Source organism: Canis lupus, chromosome 22 (genome assembly GCF_048164855.1).
Source record: "Canis lupus baileyi chromosome 22, mCanLup2.hap1, whole genome shotgun sequence".
NCBI lineage: Eukaryota > Metazoa > Chordata > Mammalia > Carnivora > Canidae > Canis > Canis lupus.
In genome coordinates, this window is record NC_132859.1 from 25321391 (window position 1) to 25344310 (window position 22920).

At 46.3% G+C, this 22920-nt stretch overlaps 1 protein-coding gene, 2 long non-coding RNA genes and 1 other non-coding gene across 6 annotated transcripts in view; 3 read left to right on the forward strand and 1 right to left on the reverse strand.

The window, feature by feature from the left end:
- SH3BP5 (SH3 domain binding protein 5) overlaps positions 1 to 22920 on the reverse strand; it is a 76870-nt gene that overhangs the window by 48842 nt on the left and 5108 nt on the right. The window lies entirely within an intron of this gene.
- On the forward strand, positions 4756 to 7828 carry LOC140614053 (uncharacterized). 2 transcript variants are annotated; one of them, XR_012014945.1, is made up of 2 exons: positions 4756 to 6473; positions 7631 to 7828. It is a non-coding gene; the product is annotated as an uncharacterized lncRNA (long non-coding RNA). The 2 variants fall into 2 exon arrangements; XR_012014946.1 differs by having other exon boundaries at positions 7638 to 7828.
- On the forward strand, positions 6694 to 6822 carry LOC140614526 (small nucleolar RNA SNORA70). The gene has a single exon (XR_012015373.1). It is a non-coding gene; the product is annotated as a small nucleolar RNA SNORA70 (small nucleolar RNA).
- LOC140614057 (uncharacterized) lies at positions 8776 to 13653 on the forward strand. The gene is made up of 3 exons (XR_012014951.1): positions 8776 to 8805; positions 10344 to 10577; positions 13092 to 13653. It is a non-coding gene; the product is annotated as an uncharacterized lncRNA (long non-coding RNA).

Below are 22920 nucleotides of genomic sequence, written 5' to 3' on the forward strand. Positions count from 1 at the left end.
ATCCCCTTTCCCTAACCAAAAGCACCAAAGAGGGCTTTCACCCAACCTACAGGCCTCAAAACTAATACTTTTACAAGACAGTGTCTGGAGCAGATTGTCTAAGACAATCTGTGATACTGGAAATGTTCTATCACTTGCATTGTCCAGCACAGTAACCGCTAGCCACACTTGGCTATTGAGCATTTGAAATAGGCTAAGGAGACTGAAGGAATGTGTTTCTAATTTATTTAATTTTAATTAAATATATTTGGATTTTAAATATAAGTGTGGCTTGTGACTACTTCATGAAGGTGGACAACTCAAGTTTTTAGTTTTTTTTTTTTTTTAAGATTTATTTGTTTATGGGGGGATCCCTGGGTGGCTCAGCAGTTGAGGGCCTGCCTTCGGCCCAGGGCATGATCCTGGAGACCCAGGATCAAGTCCCACATCAGGCTCCCTGCATGGAGCCTGCTTCTTCCTCTGCCTGTGTCTCTGCCCCTCTCTCTGTCTCTCATGAATAAGTAAAATCTTTTTTTAAAAATTATTTATTTATGTATTTGACAGAGAGAGAGAGAGAACAAGAGTACTCGAGAGAGCACAAGTGGGGGAGTGGTAGAAGGAGAGGGAAAAGCAGAGTCCCCGCTGAGCAAGGAGCCCACTGCAGGGCTCAATCCCAGGTCCCTGGGATCATGATCTGAGCTGAAGGTAGATGCTTAATCTGAACCACCCATGTGCCCCTCAGGTTTGATTTTAAATCTCTGTCCAGGTCTTCAGGGGAAGATGTCCAGTCCAGCCAGCCCTGGCAGCTTCAGTTCATAATATGGCTCTATTCTCCACACCTCTGTGGAGTCCTCAACTACATGATGTAACCCACATTAAACACTGAGTGGAAACTTCCCACGTGCCAGACCCTGTGCTGGGCCTCGGGCTTGGTGCCTGCCTCCAAGAAACTTCCAGTCCGGTGGGTAAGACAGGCATCATAGCCCATTCCAGAAAAGTCTATGCCAAGATGAGAATGGTACAGGTGCCATGGAACCCAGCAGCAGAGAACCTCACCAGTCCAGGTAAGGTGGGAGGGGGTAGTGAGAGGGAGACTCATGGAAAACACACAGAGGGATAACATCTACACAGAAGCCAGGAACACGAATGTCACGTCACTTAGGAGGAGAGAGAGAGGGATCCCTGGCTGGCTCAGGGTTTGGGCATCTGCCTTCCACTCAGGTCGTGATCCTGGAGTCCCAGGATCGAGTCCCACATCGGGCTCCCTCTATGGAGCCTGCTTCTCCCCCTGCCTGTGTCTCTGCCTCTCTGTCTCTCATGAATAAACAAACAAAATCTTTAAAAATAAAAATAAAAAAGGAGAGAAAGGAGATAGGAGACCCAAGCAGGCAGAGGAGCCATATTCAGCAGAGGCAGGGGCAGAGGGAGAGGCATGCGATTTCCAAAAAAACATAAGCAAAGCTAGAAGTCTGGAATGTGGAAAATGGCAAGAGATAAGGGTGGCCACCCAAGCTGGAGACGGCTCAAGCAACCTGGGCCCCGATAAGAGTTTAGAGAGAAGGAACAGGTGGGCTGTTCTAGGCTTCGCCACTCTGTGAAAGTCAAACCCAGATCCATGGACTTCACGAGGAGGAAATAAAATTTAAAAGAAGCCATTTAGTCCAATGTCTAGGAAGACCTATTGGAGGGTTGGGATAGTACTTCATAGACCCCACACTCATCTGTCTACTCCTTTTCCCTTCAGCATGTGCCTGACATGGCCACCCAGGGGGAAGGGAAGCGGGGCAGCATTTGAGAGGGGAAATGGATCCTCAAAGAAGGAACAGCATGTGAACATCAACCGTGGGGCTGCCCCAAGAAACCCAGCAGCCACCCTGCTGGTAAAACACGTGTGCGCTCCACTGGCTGCAGAGGGCCTGCCTCACACGTAACTATCGGAAATCTCTAAACGTCAAAGCGCAGGGGCCTCCTGGCCCAATGGGATGGTGCACAGGGATGGAGGAGGCTCTGTTCACTGCTAGTTCCTTTCCCTCTATCGTATGGCACTAGGGCTTCCCACATGGGTTTGAAAATGACACCAGCACCCCAGCATATGAAGATACTGCCTTTGCCTCATATGGGAGTTTCTCAGCTCTTGTGCCCCATCCTACTTCTGACACTGGCCTTGGTCCTTTCCCCAGTCCTATATCATCTTCTCCTCTGCCTTCTCTTCTATCTGGCCAGGCCCACAGTCACCTGCTACAGCTTCTAATGTCAACAACAGAGAAAGTGTCCTCCAGAGAAAGTGGCATGGGTGCACAGGGTGGCCCAGGGACTAGCAAAGCCCCACTGAGCTTCTAGTAGACTTAATTTCCAATATGTAGGACGATAGGATGTTGTCTGAAGCCCGGGATTTTTTTTTTTTTTTTAAATCAGAGAGATGGATTCAATCCCTTTCAAACCACTGTGAGGCCCCTAATCAGCTAACTTCTTTATTAATCATTTTTATCACCAATTAAATGGTTTACTTTCCATCTCACAGGGAGGGCAGTTAGAAGGAATAAAGGAGAATACAAATGTAAAATGACTAATAGTTCCTGGACACACAGCAGATGCTCGGTAAATGCACACAGTCCCCCACCACAGCCACCTGGCATAGAGACCCATGAGGGGATCCATGGGTGGCTCAGCGGTTTAGCACCACCTTCAGCCCAGGGTATGATCCTGGAGACCCGGGATCGAGTCCCCACGTCGGGCTCCCTACATGGAGCTTGCTTCTCCCTCTGCCTGTGTCTCTGCCTCTCTCTCTCTCTGTCTCTTATGAATAAATAAATAAAAATCTTAAAAAAAAAAAAAAAAAAAAAGGGAGAGAGACCCATGAGCCTATTTCAAAAACACCAAGGAGGGCTCTCTGAGGCCGGGATGGCCGACGTGATACAAGGAGCAACCTGTTAAGCTGTGTGGGCAGATGCTTTGCAAATGCACTCACACATGACTTAATCCTCAAAGTCCCCAGGGGGGTGAGTGAAGGGGAGACAGCGCTAGTGCTACCCATGTCCAATGGAGTGAGAAGACTGAGGGCCCAATCAGACAGCATGTGACCCCAGGCAGATCGCGTTGTCACTCTGGCCCCTTTTGTAAAGTGAAAATTGGGCCCCAAAACAGTGGCCTATGGGCCAATAGGCACTAATGCCTTTGGTATGTACGCTGTGTACTAAATGTCAGGAAAACCCAGATTAAAAAAAAAAAAAAAAAGTAGAATCTCAACTTTCCCATAAAGTAAAGAAATCTGATAACCTGGCAACACTGGGCCCCCATTCCGACCTGGGACCCACCTAGAGGTCGAACAGGAGATGCCCCCTTAGAAAAAGACTGCCCTTTCCAGTCCCTGACACCCCCTTGCCTGAATTGCACCCGGCCTGCATCACTCACTTAGGTGCCCAGCCCAGCCCCTGGAGGCTTCTGATCTGCCAAGAGCTATATTCCAGGCACTAGTGACCAGAACCCACCCAAGTCTGCCTTTGTGAGGGAGAGGGACATGGAGCACAGATGGCAGTTTACTATGCGGCAGATGCTATTATAAATGCTTCTGTTCTATCAATCCATGCAATCGCTAGCAACTTTATCAGGTAGGTGCTATTGCTGCCATCTGTAGTTAACCAAGAGGGAAACTGAGGCCCGGGGGTAGCTTGCCTGAGGCTACAGAGCTGGGAAATGGCAGAGCCAAGATCTAAACTCAAGCAGTAAAGAGAGAAGTATCATGTTGTGTGATAAATACACCTCAGTATATGCACCATGCGAGACACACAACTGGGAAGGCCACCCAAAGTGTCACACAAGCCAGGCTGGCAAGAAAGGGGATTTCCCCAGACAGAGAAGTGGGGGGGGGGGGGGGGGGGGGGATGCATTAGCAGCAGAGGGAGGAAGGTGAGCAAAAAATGGCAGGCCAGAGGGCGGGTGGGGTTGGAACAAGAAGGAACACGGGTGCTGAGGGAAGGCATTTGAACTTTATCCCAGGCACAGTGGGGACACAGGGTAGATTGATTTAAACATGTTTCAATTTACCTCCCATGCCTTCCTGTCAGAAATGACATAAGACTTAAAGAAAAGGGGGGGGGGCACACCTGGGTGGCTCTGTGGTTGAACGTCTGCGCTTTGGCCTGTCTGCGCTTTGGCCTAGGCGTGATCCAAGGATCAAGTCCCACATCCGGCCCCCCACAGGGAGCCTGCTTCTCCCTCTGCCTGTGTTCCTGCCTCTCTGTCTCTCGTGAATAAAAGAATAAAATCTTAGAAAAAAAAAAAAAATGACCTAAGAATGCGTTCTGCCACACAGAGGGAAGTGACGGCAGCGTCCTGGAAGGCTCCACTGTGAAGCACTTCCATAGCTGCCCCAACGTGAACACTGAATACTGACTACACTAGAGTTCTGTGGGGAGGAAAGGAAGTGGGGGGGGGGGGGGACAGAGGGAGGAAAGAGATTAAAATCTCATCTTCCAAGTGGGAGGCTGGCAGATGGGAACTAAAACTGACAAAACAAGCAGCCACACAAAGCCCCCTATTTAAAGTCATAGAAGTTAATGCTCAATCAGCTAAAATAGGGTAAACTACTAGACCTATTTAGATGGCCTCTAAGGGGGGGGGGGGGGATGAGAGTTGGGTAGAAGGATGGGACACTAACACCAGGGGCGGGCCGGGGACAAGGGGTCTGTTTTATTTTTGTTAGTTCCCCTTTTTAAAAATTGTGGTAAAACACCACGGTGAATTTGTAAGCAGAGGCATGACCGGAGCAGACCTGGGTCTTAGCAAAGAGCGAAGAGGCCTCCTCAGGTGACTCGGGCAGGCCCGGGTAAGCGGGTGGCCACCAAGGGCTGTCGCGCCCAAGACACGTGCTTTGACACCCGCGTTTCCCTCGCTCAATGAGGCTGTGTCTGCGGGGATGGTGACGCACGACTGGCTGACGTCCAACCCCCAACAAGCCTATTCATCTAAGATGCGTTAAAAGCTAAACACAAAGCCTGCCTTCTCCCTGAGGAGATAAAGCGGACCCAGTTCTTTCACCATTCCGCGGAGACTCAGGGCCACGCGAGGAACAACTCTCCGCGAACACTGGAGTGTGAGAGCCCACAAACCAGAACCTCACCTGTCTGCCCAGGTGAACAGCCCTGAATTTCTTGGGCCTCCCTCAAGGGCCCAGGAGTGGTCACGCGACCCAGGCCTGGCCAATCAGATTCGGATACTCCTAACCTCGGTGATTGTGGAGGGAGAGCATGTGACCCAGATTCGGACACTCCTCACAGCGTCCAATCAGATTCGGACACTCCCCACACTGTCCAATCAGATTCGGACACTCCTAACCTCCGTGATTGCGGAGGAAGAGCATGTGACCCAGGCCTGGCCAATCAGATTCGGACACTCCTAACCCCAGTGATTGTGGAGGGAGAGCATGTGACCCTTCAGAACCAATGAGACTTCACTCTGCGGCTTCTCTGGACCTGTTAGAGGAAGTGTTTTCCCCGGAGACGGCTGAGAGAATGGAATGGAAAGCCTGGCGCAGAAGGCGGCCATCTTGGCACCCTGAGGAGCGAGCCGGCGGGTAGGAAGTCCCAGCAACGCTTTGAGCTTCTGGACCCAGCAATGCCTCACGGTCTAACCCTACACTCCGCCTTCCCCAGAGCTAAAACACCACACCCACCGCCAGCCGTCAGCACTGTTTTAGGTTTTGTTCAAAGCTAGTTGAAAGCGGATTTCTGTCATTTGCAATAACATGAAACCTTAAAAGAAAAAAAAAGATGAAGAAGTATGCCTTAAGGTGGTCATATTAACGTAGACAGAGCGAGGAGGGTCAGTCTACAGCCCACGCCACGGCGAAGCACGGGGATTAAATACGGTTAACTGCCGGAGGCTCATTCCCCTAACAAAGCCATGTCTTATATGGAGCAGAATCTGAAACTTTAATTCAACCTAACCTATAGAGTATTTCTTTAAATCCATCTTCATGCCAGTTGGCCCCATCTTTAAAGACAGCTTGCCACAACTGAACTTCCGCTTTTTACCTTATTTCCTAGTTCAAGGAAAGAATGGACCATGGTTCGCCTATCTCCCACAATTACAGAAAAAAAAAAAAAAAAAAAAAAAGTTTCCCAAGATCAGAGTGGAAGTTGCTTCCAGGAACGTCCAGGGAGGACCGAGAGCGGACTGCTTTCCCTACAGTAAATGATCCATGCACTTCCTTATAAACTTATCTCTGGAGAATGAGCAGACCTTTCACCAGTCAAGAAAAACAAGTCATTTACCATCAGGGGCTGTTTGCCAGCTGGTTTTTTAGATCAGCATCTGAAGAAGTTCTGAAAGAGCTGCCTCTGCTTGGATCCCTCAGCTCTTCAAATCTGAAAACTGTGTCGTTTCCATTTAGGTGACTCAGACTGAGGGCAATTTCTTCAGGCACAGAACTGCTGAGGGTGGCACAGCATCCCCGTCTGAATGTGTCAGTGTGTCAAAAATACACCCAGTATCAGGTAAGGGCTCCAGCTAAACCAAACCAGCAGCGTGTGCCTTGGAAACAGCGTGCCGGGTGTCACCACACTGGGGATGAGCTCTGTGTTCGGGCCAATCAAGCCTCAGTTATCTCACCTGTCAGCTGAGAATAACAGCGCTTCCCCTTCACAAAGGTGTCCCCAGAACCCAGTAAAATAAAGACAGGATATCAGGGTTTTTTTTTTTTTTTTTTTTTTTTTTTTTTAATAATAACTGTCTTGCTCTTGCCCCTGGGGGCCCAGTGTGCAATGACTGCAAACGGAAGCCTCTTTGGTAGTGTATGCAGCCTGTTGACTGGATGGGTTGCCCTAAGGGACCCTGGAGAAAACCCTTGTCAGTGGACATTGATGTTTGACCTCATGCTATCCCCAATATAGACCCCAGACAGGTATGTGGGGTGCCTTTAAAAAGCCCCAGGGCACACTGGCCAAGTCATCATGTCCATCTGTACCAAGCTGCAAAACAAGGAACATGCGACTCAGGCTCTACATAGGGCCAAGTTCAAGTTTCCTAGCCACCAGAAGATCCACAGTTCCAAGAAGTGGGGCTTTACCAAGTATAATGCAAATGAATTTGAAGACATGGTGGCTGAAAAATGGCTCATCCCACATGGCTGTGGGATCAAGTACATCCCTAATCATAGCTCCGTGGACAAATGGCAGGCTCTGCTCTCATGAGAACCTCAGCACTGCCCCCTCCCTATTCATGCCCACCAATAAATCCTACTTCCAAAACAACAAATCTGTCCTACAATTAAAGATGCTGCCACACTTCAAAAGATCCTTGGTGATGCCATTTATAAATACACTACTGCCTGTAGAAAGATTTTACAGGCATTATCTGTGCCTCACAATGACCCTGTAAGACAGGCTAAGCAAGAATGACAGCCCCAAGTCTACAGGTATCTCAGGTGAAGTGCTGCATGGCCTGTCACACACCAGTGCGTGTCAGACTTCAGACAAACACACACCTTTAGTCTATTTGTCTGATGGGGTTCGCTTCACCTATAGGTCCCAAAGTGTAGTCCAGGGGACTGTGGTGGGGGTCCTTGAGCCCTTTACTGGGAGTCAAAAGGGTCAAAACCATATTCATTATCAAATTTGACATATTTGCCTTTTCACCTTTGTTCTCTCATGAGTGTTCAGTGGAGTTTTCCAGAGACTACTTGGTATGTGCCGTCAAAACAGAGAGAATGCAGAAGCAGAGAACTCAGCTCTTCTATTAAGCCAGACTTGCAAGAGACTTGTAAAAAACAACAAAAAAAAAACATTAAATGATTACTTTCCTTTCATGAATTTGTTTTTGTTTAGGAAAATAGTTATTTCTGATAAAATATGTGTCAACATGTAATAGGTTTATTATTGTCTTTTTTTTTTTTAATGAATACAAGTTTTTAAACTATAAAACAAGTTTTTAACTTTTCTAACACAGCAAATATTATAGATATTACCCACAGACCCAGAGCTCTCTGGGGTACTCAATGATTGGATTACAAGCACGTAAAGGGAACCCGAGGCCAAAAGTATCAGTCGGCTGCGTACACTAAGCCATATTCTTCCCCTTGGGCCTGCCCTGCAAAGACCTCTTGCAAATCAGAAACACCAGTGTATTTTCATTAACAGTGAAGCAGTTGTTCCTTCTCAGATCTTTCTTGAATCCTTCTGCTTTGGTCCAAGAAGGCCCTGTTGGGTGCTACTATGTCTCCACGGTACCTTCCCATGTCTTTGTATTTGCTAATCTCCTTTTTAAGAAAGGGGGAGCTAGTCTAGCTCTGAGCCTTCCACAGAGAAGGGAATCTGCTAGAATTTGATAAGCAAAATAATAAACCCACTGGAAACGAAATAGCACTGCTTTGAAAGTCACCAAGCTGTGCCCCTCTGAGTTGGGCACTTGCACATACATGTAAAATTCTTCAATAAAAAGCTGGCGTTAAGAGTATACTTAACATAAGCACTGAGAAATAAATAGAATTGTCGAATGTCTATATTGTGCACCTGAAACTAACACTGTACGTTAACTACACTTAAAATTAAAAACTTGGTAAAATAAAAGGCTTGCTTTTAAAAAAACATTTCCTTTTTTATGGCTTTCCACTCAAGAGTCATGAAGTCTCTATTTCAAACCAGGTGAAGTAAAAATGTGGATTTCAAGATAAATATGGAACGAACAGTACATACAGAACTAGGATACAGCAAAAATTTTTACAGTAGCAAAAGAATAGAGTTAGAAATGTCAAGTCTCCATTTGCAGGAACATTCTAGAATGACATGACAAAAGGCACTATGGGAAACCATCCTACTGACCAGTTATAAGGTACTTGAAATGTTTTTAAGTTTACTATATACCATGTTCTGTTTTCGCCTCTCCAATCTATTCTTTAAGAGCACTTGTGGCAGCTACTAAAACATACAAAGAAAGCACTTGTGGGTAAAAAGGGCTAAGTACCCTCCAGGGCTGTCAGACACAACTTTCTGCAAGAATGGAAATGTTCTGTATCTTTTCTGTCCACATGTAGCTAAAACCATGAAATGTGGCTGCTGCAACTACAGGGTTTTTAATTGCGTTGTAACATTTAAATTATAATTTAAATAGCCACAGGGGGCTCAGGGTTGCCATATGGGACTGCAAGCCTAGCTCCCAACCCTGCCTTTCACTTCACTTCTCCAGTCAGAGAGATCACACCAGGCTCCTCCAGTCCTCCAGTGGCCTGCTTTCCCTGCCTCTGCCCAGTTTTTTGTCCCTGGGTCCCAGCTCCCTTGGGGAGTGGCTTTCACTGGCTCCGAGAAAAAGGGGAGCCAGGACAATCACATCTCACCTTCAGCAATCTTCATGGTAGAGGCAGATCTGGAAAGCCAGCTCCAGGGTCAAGCAGGAGCCTAGAGAGCCCAACCAGTGAGGCCTGGCTTGAGCGCACAGGGGCCAGGAGGAAGCTGAAGTAGAGAGGGGAGGTGGGGTGGGGAGATGGGGTGGGAGTGGGGGGCAGGAGACCGCAGGGACCTGGAGCCAGCCCCTCCGAGGGCCACAACCACATGCCCCATCACCGTGCAGGCCCAATTCCACATCCATGAGTGTCATCCAAGCAGAAGAGCCTGGTTAAGACAGCTCCAACAGAATGGATACATGCATGGAAAAGAAAGGGGCAGAAAAGAGCAGGCCCTTCACATTGGAAAAAGCCAGTCGTTGTTGGGAACCAGGTGCCTAACCCCCCTCCCATCTGACTCCTTTGCTTTTCCACCAGAAGCTCCAACTTGAGTAGCAGAGGCCTCCTGGGGTGTCTGCAAACCCACCAGTTCCTTCCGTGGGGCCTGTCCCCACCCCTGCATCAGGAAGAACCTTGCCACCATGTTTCTGCTGCAAGAGCCTCTCTCATGGAGCAGAGGAAGCCAGGAGGGATGGAGAAAGAGAGAGGAGACAGCGAGTCAAAGCTAATGAGAGCACAGAGGCAGCAGAGGAAGGCTTGTGAGGGATCAGCTGGGTCCCTGTCTTTAATCCTGCAATTACAGGGCCCGATAGATTATCAATCAAAGCAAGGCACTGGTGACCGTGAGGCAGAGCACTGTTAATAATTATGCTGGAACGACAGGCAGAAACTAAGATGGTCGGGCCAACTGGGATGTTCGGTCTCTCTATGCTTAAGGCTTTACGACACTTCCCTCCCTTGGGTTCCACGGAAGATTCCTTCAACCTTTCAGAAAACCCTCCCTTTTACCAAAGCTGTCTGAGTGGCTGTGGCACGTAGTGGAGGGGATTCTAACTCCAGCTTGGGCCCTGCCCAGTTCCAGACCCAAGGGCAGGCCCTAGGCAGCTTGACTGCCTTGGTGACAAGGCCATGCTATTTCCTCTTTTCATAGCACCACACTACTTGTCCTGGTTCTGAATTATGAAGTGGTTCCTTCCACCGAGAGGGAGAAAAGGAAAGTAAGAAAAGATGGTGGTCAGTATGGTTTCCTGCTGCAAGTTCTCCTCTTCTGAGGTTAACAGAGGTCTTGGAACTTTGTTCAGGCCCAAGTAGAACCAAGTTCCTTCTACACATAAAGGCTGTCCTAGAGCTCCAGTGTGACTACAGAATGTTTCCAAACACACAGGTGAGCACCCAGTCCCCTCCCCAATGACGTCACAGCCCACCAGAGCTGTCCCACCAGTCTGCACCATGTGGCTTCCCTTGAACCTCTGGCCAACGTCAAAATCCCATCACTAAGGGAGGCCCTGCCATTTGGAAGCTGAGTTAAGGCAGCTGGTAGATCTGGAAAAGGTTCTTCCTTTCAAAATTTTAATTTAAAATAATTTGAGACTTGGAAAAAAAGGAGAGTAAAATGGAGACACAATGTCCCTTAACCCTGAAGTACTTCAACACACAATTCCTAAAGATGAGGATATTTTCTCACATAACCAGAGTACAATGATCAAAACCTGAAAATAACAGATACCTGATCAATTGATCTGGTCTATGAATTTATCCAAATTGCATGAACTGTCTCACTATTGTCTTTTATAGTAAAGGAAAAAAAAATCTTTCAGGATCCAATCCAGGACTACCAGCTTGCATTTAGTTGTCACAGTTCTCTAGTCTCCTTTAATCTGGAACAGTTCTTTGGTCTTTCTTTTTTTTTCTCTTTCATGGCCTCGATATTTTTGAATAACATGAGCCAGTTACTTTGTAGAATGTCAGTTTGGAAAAGACTCACTTTCAATTCATCTTTTTTGTTGATGTTACATGTGCATGAGCCACCAGAATGGAATTTAACCAATTATAAAAAAAATATGTTTAGGGATCCCTGGGTGGCACAGCGGTTTAGCGCCTGCCTTTGGCCCAGGGCGCGATCCTGGAGACCCGGGATCGAATCCCACGTCGGGCTCCCAGTGCATGGAGCCTGCTTCTCCCTCTGCCTGTGTCTCTGCCTCTCTCTCTCTCTCTGTGTGACTATCATAAATAAATGAAAAAAAAAAAAATTAAAAAAAAAATATGTTTAAAGAGCCCAAGGCCCAAAGCACCACAAAGAAAAAAAAAAAAAAACCACCATAGTCCTTCTAATCTTGGGGTACAAGGGTCAATCCTAGCTAGCCCTGGAGGGAAGATTAAAGTTACATAACCATCCTACATTCTCATACACACACACACACTCACACACACATAAACTCTCTCACACACACTCACCCTCTCACACACACACACTCTTACACGTCCCTAGAAAGACTGACAGGTCCCAATGCTTTTTCATTCATGGCCAAACATAGGTTTTCAAACCATGGCATTTTCCCAAGTTCAACCACAAGGAAACTATTTCCATGTTCACACCAAAGGGCTTTACATGTTTGCTCAACTTCAAGACCCACTTTTTTACAAAAATTTGCAAATATTACATTTTGGTGGATTATACTATTTCTACGCATGTTTATCAGAGGCAGTATTTCAACCAAGACCCAAGGTGGAATGCAATACAAGGTCTGTTTGATATTTAACACGAGTTTTAGAATCAGGGCAATATGTACATTCACATAACCTTGGAAAGCTCTAGAGATCATGTAGCGCAGCCTCTACTTGAAGCATGATTCCACCCACCACAGCATTCCAGGCAAGCTGGCTGTCCTGCCATCTTTGAATAACCTTCCTCCTGCCTGCAGCTCATCAGAACAGAAAGAAAGGAGGGCACAGGATGCAAACGAACCAAAGTCAAAATCCACTACTATCACTCCAGAGATACAGAAGAATCCACTGGAAGAAATAGCTATATGTTGGCAAATTGAACTCCAATTAAAAAAAACAATAAAATATATATTAAAAAAAAAAGAAAAGAAAAGAAATAGCCGAACACATTAGAAGTGGTTGTGTCTGGGAGTAGAACCAGGGGTGAGAAGGTAGAAGGCAGAGGACTTTCATTTCTCAGTAGAACTTTCTCAGGGATATTCCCTTACCTATGTGCAAGCAGTACTTCAATAAAAATAAAACTTTAAGTCTATTGCAGCACCGAGTGACCAAAGAGCTTTGTATTTCCCCCGTCATCAAGACAAAGGGGGATTCCTTATTCATTCAGCATGTGGCTGGAATAAAGTCAAACGATCAGATTTTGCTGATCGTTTAGCTCAGATGCTCCCATTTCACAGAAGAAACAAAAGTCTCAGAAGGTAAAGGTTCCCTCCCAAGGATGTATACCTGGTGAGAATCAGAGCAGAGGTGGAACCCCTGGTCCCCTAAGTCCTAGAGCAGCATTCTTTCACCTGCAGTCTGGTGGGGACCTCAGAAGATGGATCCTCCACACCCACAATGCACATCCCCAAACTACTTAAGGGCATGGCCCTCAGCCTCAGACTCCTGGATTTAAATCTTGGCTCCTCCACCTGTTGGCCAGATAACCTGGGAGATGAGGGGACTCCCTCTTTTAGCCCCTCTGTTTCTCCTCAACGTCCTCAGGAGCATTGTGAGACTAGGACAGACTATTTAAAGCACTTACCATGATACTATGCATATAATAAGCTTTCAATAAATAATGCTTTTCATGTAGGTGCCATTATAGGTAGAATGAAGCAACATTTGTTGAACATTACGTACCAGGTACCGTGCCAGGCACTTTCTAAACATCACCTCGTTTAATCCTTAACAGCCCTGCAAGACCAGCATTGCCCTTCCCACTTCAGAAAGAAGAAAATCAAACCCAGAAAAGTGAAAAACCTTGCCAAGACTGCTCAGCTTATGAAAAGGCAGAGGGAGAATTCAAATCCAGGCCTCCTGAACTCCAAAGCCCCCACTTTCCACCATCGCATGCCAGGAAGTAGGCATCTGTTGACTCCAACAAAACAAGTTTTCCTACCCGTTTGACCCTATGTTTTATAGCATTAAAGTGCAGTTTAACAAGTTCCAACTTGGGGAGTAGATCCAATTTCTAGCAAATGCAGGCAATACCAAGATTATATTTCCCCAGTGAGGATGCTAGTGAAACCAAGGGCAAGGAAAGGAAGCAGCATGTCGAGAGCTGCCCCAGAAGCTTTAGAACCTCCTCCGCCTGCCCACCCCTGCCCCAAATTTATAAAGTAACTGCTTAGCTATTGCACTTTTGGCCTTAAGCTCCACTAATTTTTTCTAATAGGCCTTGAAGCCATGGTATAATTCTTTCTCAGACCAAATTTGTAAGAAATGGGCAAAGTGGCAAAAAATTACCTAAAACAAGACCCACAGAATTGCTAAAAACAACAACAAAACAAAAACAGTTCCCTTTTGCTTTTATTGTTGCTGGCTTGTTTAAGGGTCATTGAGAATACTAATTAAAGTCCTTGCTTTACTGGCTGGTTAACCATTAAAGCAACTTGACAAGGCACCATGAAATGTTGATTATTCATGAAGTAAATGCACAGAGGTCCTGCAGGCATCAAAATGAGTCACATCTGTACATCACTGCCATGAGCATGGCAGTTTTAAAATGTGGCTCAAGATTCTTTGGCACAGCTCCCCATGGAATCTATGTCCCCTTCTTTCGAAGGTGGGTGAGCTCATGACTGCTTGGACCACAGAAGTGCTGCTAGGGGACTCTCAAGGCTTAGACAGAAAAGGCCATGATGCTTCCACCTGGTCCTGCTGGGCTGCTCACTGTCGAGGGAGCCAGTCCCCATGAGGAGGTCAGAGTGCCTGAGACATCATGGCGGAAAGGTCAGATTCAGCACTCTGAGGAGCCCAGCTGAGCTCCGAGCCAAAAGCTAGTGTCCACGACCTGACACTGGAGTGGCCTCCTCAGATGTCCTGTCCAGCCAAGCCTTCAGATGACCACAGCCCCAGCTGACATCAGACTGTAACTGCATGGGACCCCTCAAGTGAAAGCCGCCCAGCTGAGCCTTCTCCACATTCCTGCCCCCCAATTATGGGCAAATTAGAGCAGTTGTTCCAAGCAATGAAGTTTGGGTGGTCATTTGTTCAGTAGAAATAGTAACCAGAACAATGAGGCAGCACAACACCCCATTATACTCTTCTTTCAATGAAGCCAAAAAACTGGGGAAGAGAACATCAAATCTAGCAGAGGGAGGCAGGACCCTTGCATGCTAGCAACAGAAGGGTAGGGTGGTGAAGACAACCAAACCCCATTCATCATGCCTCGGCTGAGTCTCATGCCAAACAATGTTAGAGTTTATATTAAGTGGGCTTGTCTGTGGTTATAACAAACAGCGGATGTTCCTCTCATTGTCTCCCTGTTAGCAGTTTCTTTCTGTCAGAGCAAATATTAATATCTCTTGGATAATCCGGCAAAACACAGCAAAGGAAAAAAAAAATCAGGCAAGAATAGAACGAAAATGTCTTCCCCATCTTCCTTTAAGGAAACAAAAGAGGCCGATTCTCCGAGCTCTTGAAGAGGTACTTTACAAATTATCATGAGACTGTTGGTGAAGATGCACCACATAAAAGCCATACAGTCTCTACTGCTGGAAACTTCTAAGTGAGCATAGGCAGATTAAGTAACTCTCAAAGAGGAGGGCTGGGCAAAGATAACTGGGATACTTGCCAAAGGATAAGGTTCAGGAGATGTTTAATTCAGCCAAAACACACACGCGTCCCACTACATTAAAAGTCCCTACAACAAATGCTCAGAGGGAAAAATAAGAGCTCTATATGAAAAGGCTAACAGTCCGTGGGGACCACTGCTCTGCCGACTAGGTGACCTGAAGCTTCTATCAACCACTGGGAGAGCAACAAATCCATCAACCCCCATAGCCTGTCCTCTTTTGAAGTGGGGACACTTTGTGGCACCTCAGAGTCAGAGGGATGGGGTCTTGGATATACAGTCATGTCACTGGAGAAAAGTTCATTTGTACTATAACAGCGAGTGCCTATGCTCCTGTGATGGGTTCCAGCTGACGAGCCAGCAAAGCTTATGTATCATCTCACTGGTATTTACAGCTTCAAAGGAAGACCTATCTGATTTTTTTTTTAAGGCAATAGAGTCCATTCCAATATTAGATAGCTATATCTATGTTCTAGCCAACAGCCCATACTAACAGCAGTTTGCTAATGGAGCTCCAGTAAGATTGTGAAAGACAGCCTCTAAGTGCCCAAAGTCCTCATTCACTTAAAATTCATGTAGTATGAAAAAAAAAAAAGAAAAATCATGTAGTAACTCAAATTCGCATAATAACTAAGTTTCAATATCTAAATACTCCCAATACTTGAAATGTTTCCCACCATTCTCTTGGTGATTTTGTGTTTTACAGTAAGTGTATAAGTGAGGGTTTCTTGGCTATCGACAATCCTGAAATGCCATTACAGCACTTTTCCTGCCACCGTGAATCACCACAATGACCATTTAACAAAACAGTAATTCACCAAGCAAACCCACTAACATCAGGGTTTATCCACAATTAAGGCAGGGACTACCAATCTGAACATTTTTTCCCACCAGCCTTCATAGTTGCAAAAATTCCTTCCATAGAAATTCATTTCTTTGACTCATAAAGACATCTCTTTATAATACTGCTTCATTCTCCACCCCCATCCCTTGCTTATGAAAGTGATAAAATATGGTCATTGTGAATAATTCAGAAAATACAAAAACTGAAGAAAAAAAACCACCAGCATTCCTAGCAATAGCCACTGGTCACATCTGAGGGTACGTTTTTTCTAGACCCATGCTTCTCACACTCTATGGTAATGGATCTCCCCTCCCAACCCACTTTGAACACTTCTGCAGACTACAATTTTAAAAAACTAGAAAAAAAATGCCATGTCACAACAATGTGTCACAACAATGTCAAACTGCATTTTAAAAAAAGTTTCCAAAGTCTTTCTCTCAATTTCTGTATTTACTTCACCTTAACTGGTAATAAGCCATTGTCTGTGGACCCCACTAGACCTTTTTTTCTCTCAGATGCACATTCAATTATTGTATGTGTAGATTGTTTTACATATGGTCTACATATAGTATTATGTATACTTCAACTTTTGTTACCTAATTTCTTCCCACTAAATAGATCATGGCCACTTGTCACTACCACATATGCCACCCTTAACGTAAAAGGCCACTCTTCTTTATTATTTAAATTTGCCAACATATAACACCTAGTGCTCATCATATAGCATGCCCTCCTTAGTGCCTGTCACCAGGTATCCCATCCTCCCACCCACCTCCACTCCTGCAACCCTTTGTTTCTCAGAGTTAGGAGTTCCTCATGGTTTATGTCCTCTAATTTTTTCCCCACTCAGTTTCCCTTCTTTCCTTTATAGTCCCCTTCACTATTTCTTATATTCCACATGAGTGAAACCATATAATTGTCTTTCACCAACTGACTTCACTCAGCAAAATACCTTCCAGTTCCATCTACATCAATGTAAGTGGTAGGCATTTGTCCTGATGGCCAAGTAATATTCCATTGTGTATTATCCATACACACACACATACACATATATGTGTATATATACACATAAACACATATTACATCTTTATCTTTTCATCTGTCAAAGTATATCTCAGCTCTTTCCACAGCTGGACTATTGTGAACATCGCTGCTATAAACATTGGGGTGCAGGTGTCCCATCGTTTCACTACATCTGTATCTTTGATGTAAATACCCAGCAGTGCAATCGCTGGGTCATAGGGTAGCTCTATTTTCAACTTCCTGAGGAACCTCCACAGTTTTCCAGAATGCCTAAACCAGTTTGCATTCCCACCAACAGTGCAAGAGGGTTCCCCTTTCTCCACATCCTCCCCAACATTTGTTGTTTCCTATCTTGTTAATTTTAGCCATTCTCACTGAGGTGAGGTGGTATCTCATGGTGGTTTTGATTTGTATTTCCCTGATGGCCAGTGATGCGGAGCATTTTGTCATGTGCCTGTTGGTCATGTGTAGCTCTTCTCTGGAGAAATGTCTGTTCATGTCTTCTGCCCACTTCTCGACTGGATTGTTTTTTAGATGTTGAGTTTGATAAGTTCTCTATAGATCTTGAATACTAGCCCTTTATCGGATATGTTATCTGCAAATATCTTCTCCCATTCTGTCGGTTGTAAAAAGCCACTCTTGAAACCCTAGCATCTTACACCTAAAACTAAACAGGATATAGTTTATCAATTGTACCTCAATTATAAACGGACAAACCCATAGGGCAGAATTTCAAACCTTCATAAGACCTCTATGAGCAAGGGTCTTTGGGGAGGGGAAGGAGAGCACAGGTTATCTTCTACCAGTGTTTCCATTGTGTCCAGGGTCAGCCCAGCCTAAGAAGAGCCTGGGGTCAAATGGCTCTCAAGGAAGCAGACCTGCCTGTTTTGAAAAAAAAAATTTTTTTTTTTAATTTTTATTTATTTATGATAGTCACAGAGAGAGAGAGAGAGAGACAGAGACACAGGCAGAGGGAGAAGCAGGCTCCATGCACCGGGAGCCCGATGTGGGATTCGATCCCGGGTCCCCAGGATCACGCCCTGGGCCAAAGGCAGGCGCCAAACCGCTGCGCCACCCAGGGATCCCGACCTGCCTGTTTTGTAGGCACCATGCATGACAATGCCAAGAGCCATTGTGAGCCATCGCTCACAATGCACCATCATTGGGATGGGGAAACCAAGGATCAGAGACATTAAGTGATTTGCCCAAAGCCATGAAGGGGCAATCTGTTGTTACGTGTACACTCAGATAGCTACTGAGTACCACAGACAGCACCAGACAGATCCCAGGAGAGGACTCTAACAAAGCAGGTCTCTCTCAGGAAATTGATCTCCACATCCCAGTAGACCAGCCACAGAGCAAAGGCCCGCTGCTCTGGTGACTGCAAAGTCCATCTCTCCTGTACAAGCCCTCTCTCTGGCCCCTTGCCCAGAGCCCATCTCTGACAAAGAAATGTCATGGCAGGGCACGGGGGAGGAGAGCAGAGCCGTGGTCAGAGACTATGAGAGGCCTGGCTCCCATGGACACCCTGTCAGAGACTCCTTGGCTTCTGGCACCCACTGGGCCTTGGCACTCCTTGCCTGCCCCACACGCATTAGGCCTCTCCTTCACCCAGGCTGTGTGGCTATGAAAGCACTCCCTGTTGCCCTCCAGGCCACCGCAGGATGTGGGCAAGAATCATTACCCCAACTCACAGACGAGGTGATTCAGGTTCCCATGGGCCAAATGCCCCTAAAAATCAACAGACCTCAGATCCTACCCATATCACCTGATACTAAGACCAATCTTCCCTCAACCCACTATTTCCCCATGACTATGGGTTTAGAGTTTTTTCTGATTCTAAAGTGATACAAATTCAATGCAAATAACTAAAAAATATATATAGAAAAGTACAAAGACAATAAATATTACCCATCTCTCATCAGATAGAACATGTGTAATCTTTTCCATGTATGCATATAAACCTTTTTTAGACTAAGACCATACTGTGGGCTCCTTTGGAATGTGCTTTCTATTCAGACATCTTTCTAGGTTTGTTTGTTTGTTTTTTTTTTTTTTTAAGATTTTATTTATTTATTCATGTAAGACACAGAGAGAGGCAGGGACGGGGCAGAGGAAGAAGCAGGCTCCCGGCAAGAAGTCCAATGCGGGACTCGATCCTGGATCCTGGGATCAGGACCTGAGCCAAAGGCAGACGCTCAACCACTGAGCTACCCAGGCATCCCTCTTTCTAGTTCAATAGCAAGCTGTGTCATCATTTTAAGGCCTACGCTATCAGCCATTGCCTGTGGATAGTATTCATTTTACAGATCCCCTATTGATAGTCATTTAGATTCATAATTTTCCAAAATTTTTAAACAATGCTGCAATGAACATTATTGGGCTTATATCCTTGCCCAGTTATTCCCTTAGGATAAATTCTTACACGTGCAATCATTAGATCAAAAGTGACTGTCCCTTGATGTCCCAGCAGCAGGAAGCCCTAAGTCCTACCATTCTGATGACCAAACTTCAGGCCAAAATCCTGAGGGCAGCAGCAACTGCCACTCCAGCTCAAGACACCCAGACCACTTCCATTTCACCCTCAACTCCCCCGAGGTTCCAAGCATAAAACAGGGTTTATTATTTTACCTTTTTTTTTTTTTTTTTTTAAGAGAAAGTGCTGCTTTCTGGAGGGAGAGAAACAGATTCTGGGTGCAGGCTTCATGCAAGTTTGAGGAACACAGCTGGCTAGAATCAAATGCTTTTTCAAACCACCCCCACCCACACAGTGAGGGAAGGAGCTTGAACATTGACAATGGCTCTTGCCTCCCTGGGGAAGGGCAGGATGAAAAAGTCAGCTTCTGACTACTTGGAGCCAGAAGAAGCTGTCAATGAGTAACTTAGCCCTGGTGGCGTCCTTCCTCCTCCTCCTTGGCCATTTCCTGGCCCTAGAACAGCCCACCTTCCAGGCAAGAAAGGGAGACCATGAAAACACGGCACCACACAGTAAAAGATAAGTAACTGGCATGGAAATATCGCAAACTTGATTACAATGCTTTAGAAATCTGCTGTGCTGCATCTTGTTTTAACAAACACTTGAGGGCAGCCCGGGTGGCTCAGCAGTTTAGCGCCGCCTTCAGCCCTGGGCCTGATCCTGGGGACCTGGGATTGAGTCCCATGTCGGGCTCCCTGCATGGAGCCTGCTTCTCCCTCTGCCTGTGTCTCTGCCTCTCTCTGTGTCTCTCATGAATAAATAAATAAAATCTTTAAAAAAAAAAACAAACTTGAAAAAAGCTAGATCTACATAACATGCATTGTAAAAGTACAACATCACATTTACTCATGCTGGCAGGGTTGCTACACACTGAAGTCATTTCTCAGACTCTCTCCTCTATGCAGGGCCCACTCCACCCTCAGGACACTGGGGCCCCCTTGCTGGTGCTCGGGGAGGTCAGGTCCTGCTCCTAGCTTAGCACTGGCTCTTCTCTCTGGCTGGAATGCTCTTCCCTCACATGGCCCTGAGGTGTCCTCTCTCCAGACAGGTTTTCAGGGAAGCCTTTCAAACCCACTAGATGTAACACCGCATCCTCCTGGCTCCCAAATGCCCACACACTGCTAGGCCCCTCCCTGCCTTGCTTTTTCTCCTTACGGCTTATCACCATGTAACCTACTGTGTATTTTAAATAATTGTAATTCTCTGCCCACTCGCTCTACTGCTCTCTTCCCTTCGGTGTTCTCAGCACACAGTAGGTGCGCAACAAATACTCCATGATTAAAGCCAACTAACCAAAATGTGAGAAAAATACATTTTTTCTTAATTTGAAATATCAGGCTTATATGCAAGGGCTTCTTTAGTTAAAAGGTTACTCCTGTCAACAGCTTGAAAAGACTGGCCCTGTTGATATAAATCAGAGAGCAAAGGGAATACAGCATTGTTTAAACAATGGCAGAGGCAAACCGAGGTTTGCAGGAAGGGGCAGATATCCAACTGACAACGTGGACGGTGGCTGGCATCCAGAAGCCTTTCAGTTCTCTCCCATTTAAAGAACCAAGACAAGGGATGGGACACTCAGGTGAATCCAGGCCTGCGCCTCTGTCTACCGCTGCCCACAGCCAATTGTGCCACGTTCTGAGAGAAGCAGCAGCTACCACAAACCTGATCACCGACATGCTCTAAGCAGAGTCAAAGTCAGGAGGGGTGCTGGCCACTCCAGATCATTTAAAAAGAAATGCAGGGGATCCCTGGATGGCTCAGCGGTTTAGCACCTGCCTTCAGCCCAGGGTGTGATGCTGGAGTCCCAGGATCGAGTCCCAGGTCGGGCTCCCTACATGGAGCCTACTTTTCCCTCTGCCTGTATCTCTGCCTCTCTATGTCTCTCATGAATAAAATCTTTTTAAAATAAATAAATAAAAGAAACGCAGAAGCCAAAGACCCTCTGCTAGAGGCTCGGAAATCACAGCCAATCAATCCTCATTATGTGCAGATTCCATACTAAAATTTGTAATTCCAAAATCAATGCTCCTGGAGCCTCTCCAGTCACTCACAGACACGCACAGAGTGGTCAAAATTTGAGCTCCCCGACGTGCGAGATCCCAGTGAGGCGGAACAAAGAGACACCCTGCCTTCTTGTTTCAGCTCTCAGGCTGTAAACAAGTGTCCTTTCAAGGTCCATCTAGGGCCACACTTTCTGCACTCTTGTGCTTTGTGTTGGGGAGTCGGCTGTTTGAAACGGCCCCCAGGCCCGGGGATGAAGTGCTGGCCGAGCCCAAGAAGGCTGAGATGGGCCTTCCGGAGAACATACCGTGTTCCTTAGGCAAGCTGTGTTCAGGCTCGGGTCACGGTGCTGGCGCCTGTGAGCCCTACATTAATGAATCACCAATGTATGTTAACTGAACTGGCTTTAAACAGAAGCTCACATCACACAAGGTACTAGACTGCTCAGCAGATGAAAATACTGTGACCAGAGGCTCAAGGGAACAGTAATGTAAGGTTGGGCTCCTGTGAGCCTCTGGTCACAACATCCTGCAACCCCCATCCCCCGCCCCTGCCACGATTCAGTATTCCCTAATTCAATGTTCACAGGGACTTTACAGAAAACTGTCACCACGAATAATGAGAACCAACCCTATGTGAAAATGGCTGTTTCCTGTCCCACATCTTTTGGCATGCTCCCCTCCACCACCCCCATGGCTCACTCCATCTGCTACTCTTTGTACGGGGACTCTCCTGTCCCCCGCTGTCCCCCACGTGGCAGGCTTCTGCTCAGGTGTCTTCCAGGAACCCCCTCCCCCAGAGCCCCTGTCACATCACTCTTTGGCTGCAGTTAAGACAATCAGCAATTACCATCCACCTCTCGGATCCTCGCCCTCAAACTAAAATTAGACTCCCTGAGGACAGGATCTTTATCTTGTTCACTCACTGATCTGCAGGGGCCAACAGAGTGCCCGACCCAAAACAGGCAGCTCACCACACACACACACACACACACACACACACACACACACACACACCCTTCTCCCCTTAAACTCCAGCACGAGCGTCAGGGTGCTTGCACCGAGACTGAAATCCCACTGCTGCTTACCGAGCCCGACAGGAAACCTCTATTATACCTGAGGCCACGTGCAGCTATCCAGCACGCAAACGTGGCCGGTGCAAGCCAAGATGTGCTCTAAGTGTAAAATATGCACAAGAATTTGAAGACTTAGTAAGAAATACACGTAAAACCCCTCATTCATTATTTGTATATTGATTTCACATTGAAGTTACACTATGTTGGGTGTCCTGGGCTAAACAAAACAGGTTAAAATTAATTTCAGTGGTTTCTTTTTCCTTTTTAATGTGGCCACTAGGGAAGTTTTCATGACTTCTGTAGCTTGCATTATACTTCTGGGAGTCCACCTTGGTTACACTAATACCAGGAAAAGGTCACCCAGCGACACAAGCCCGCTCTGACCACCTCTTCCCTGCTGTCTAGTGCTCTCCAGAGCCAGGCCGGAAACACCTGTCCTGCAGCTTCCCGTGCCACACAAACACTTAAGTGTTTTCAGAAAGAGGATTGTGAAATGAGAGCTAAAGGTTTATCAGGTGAATCAATT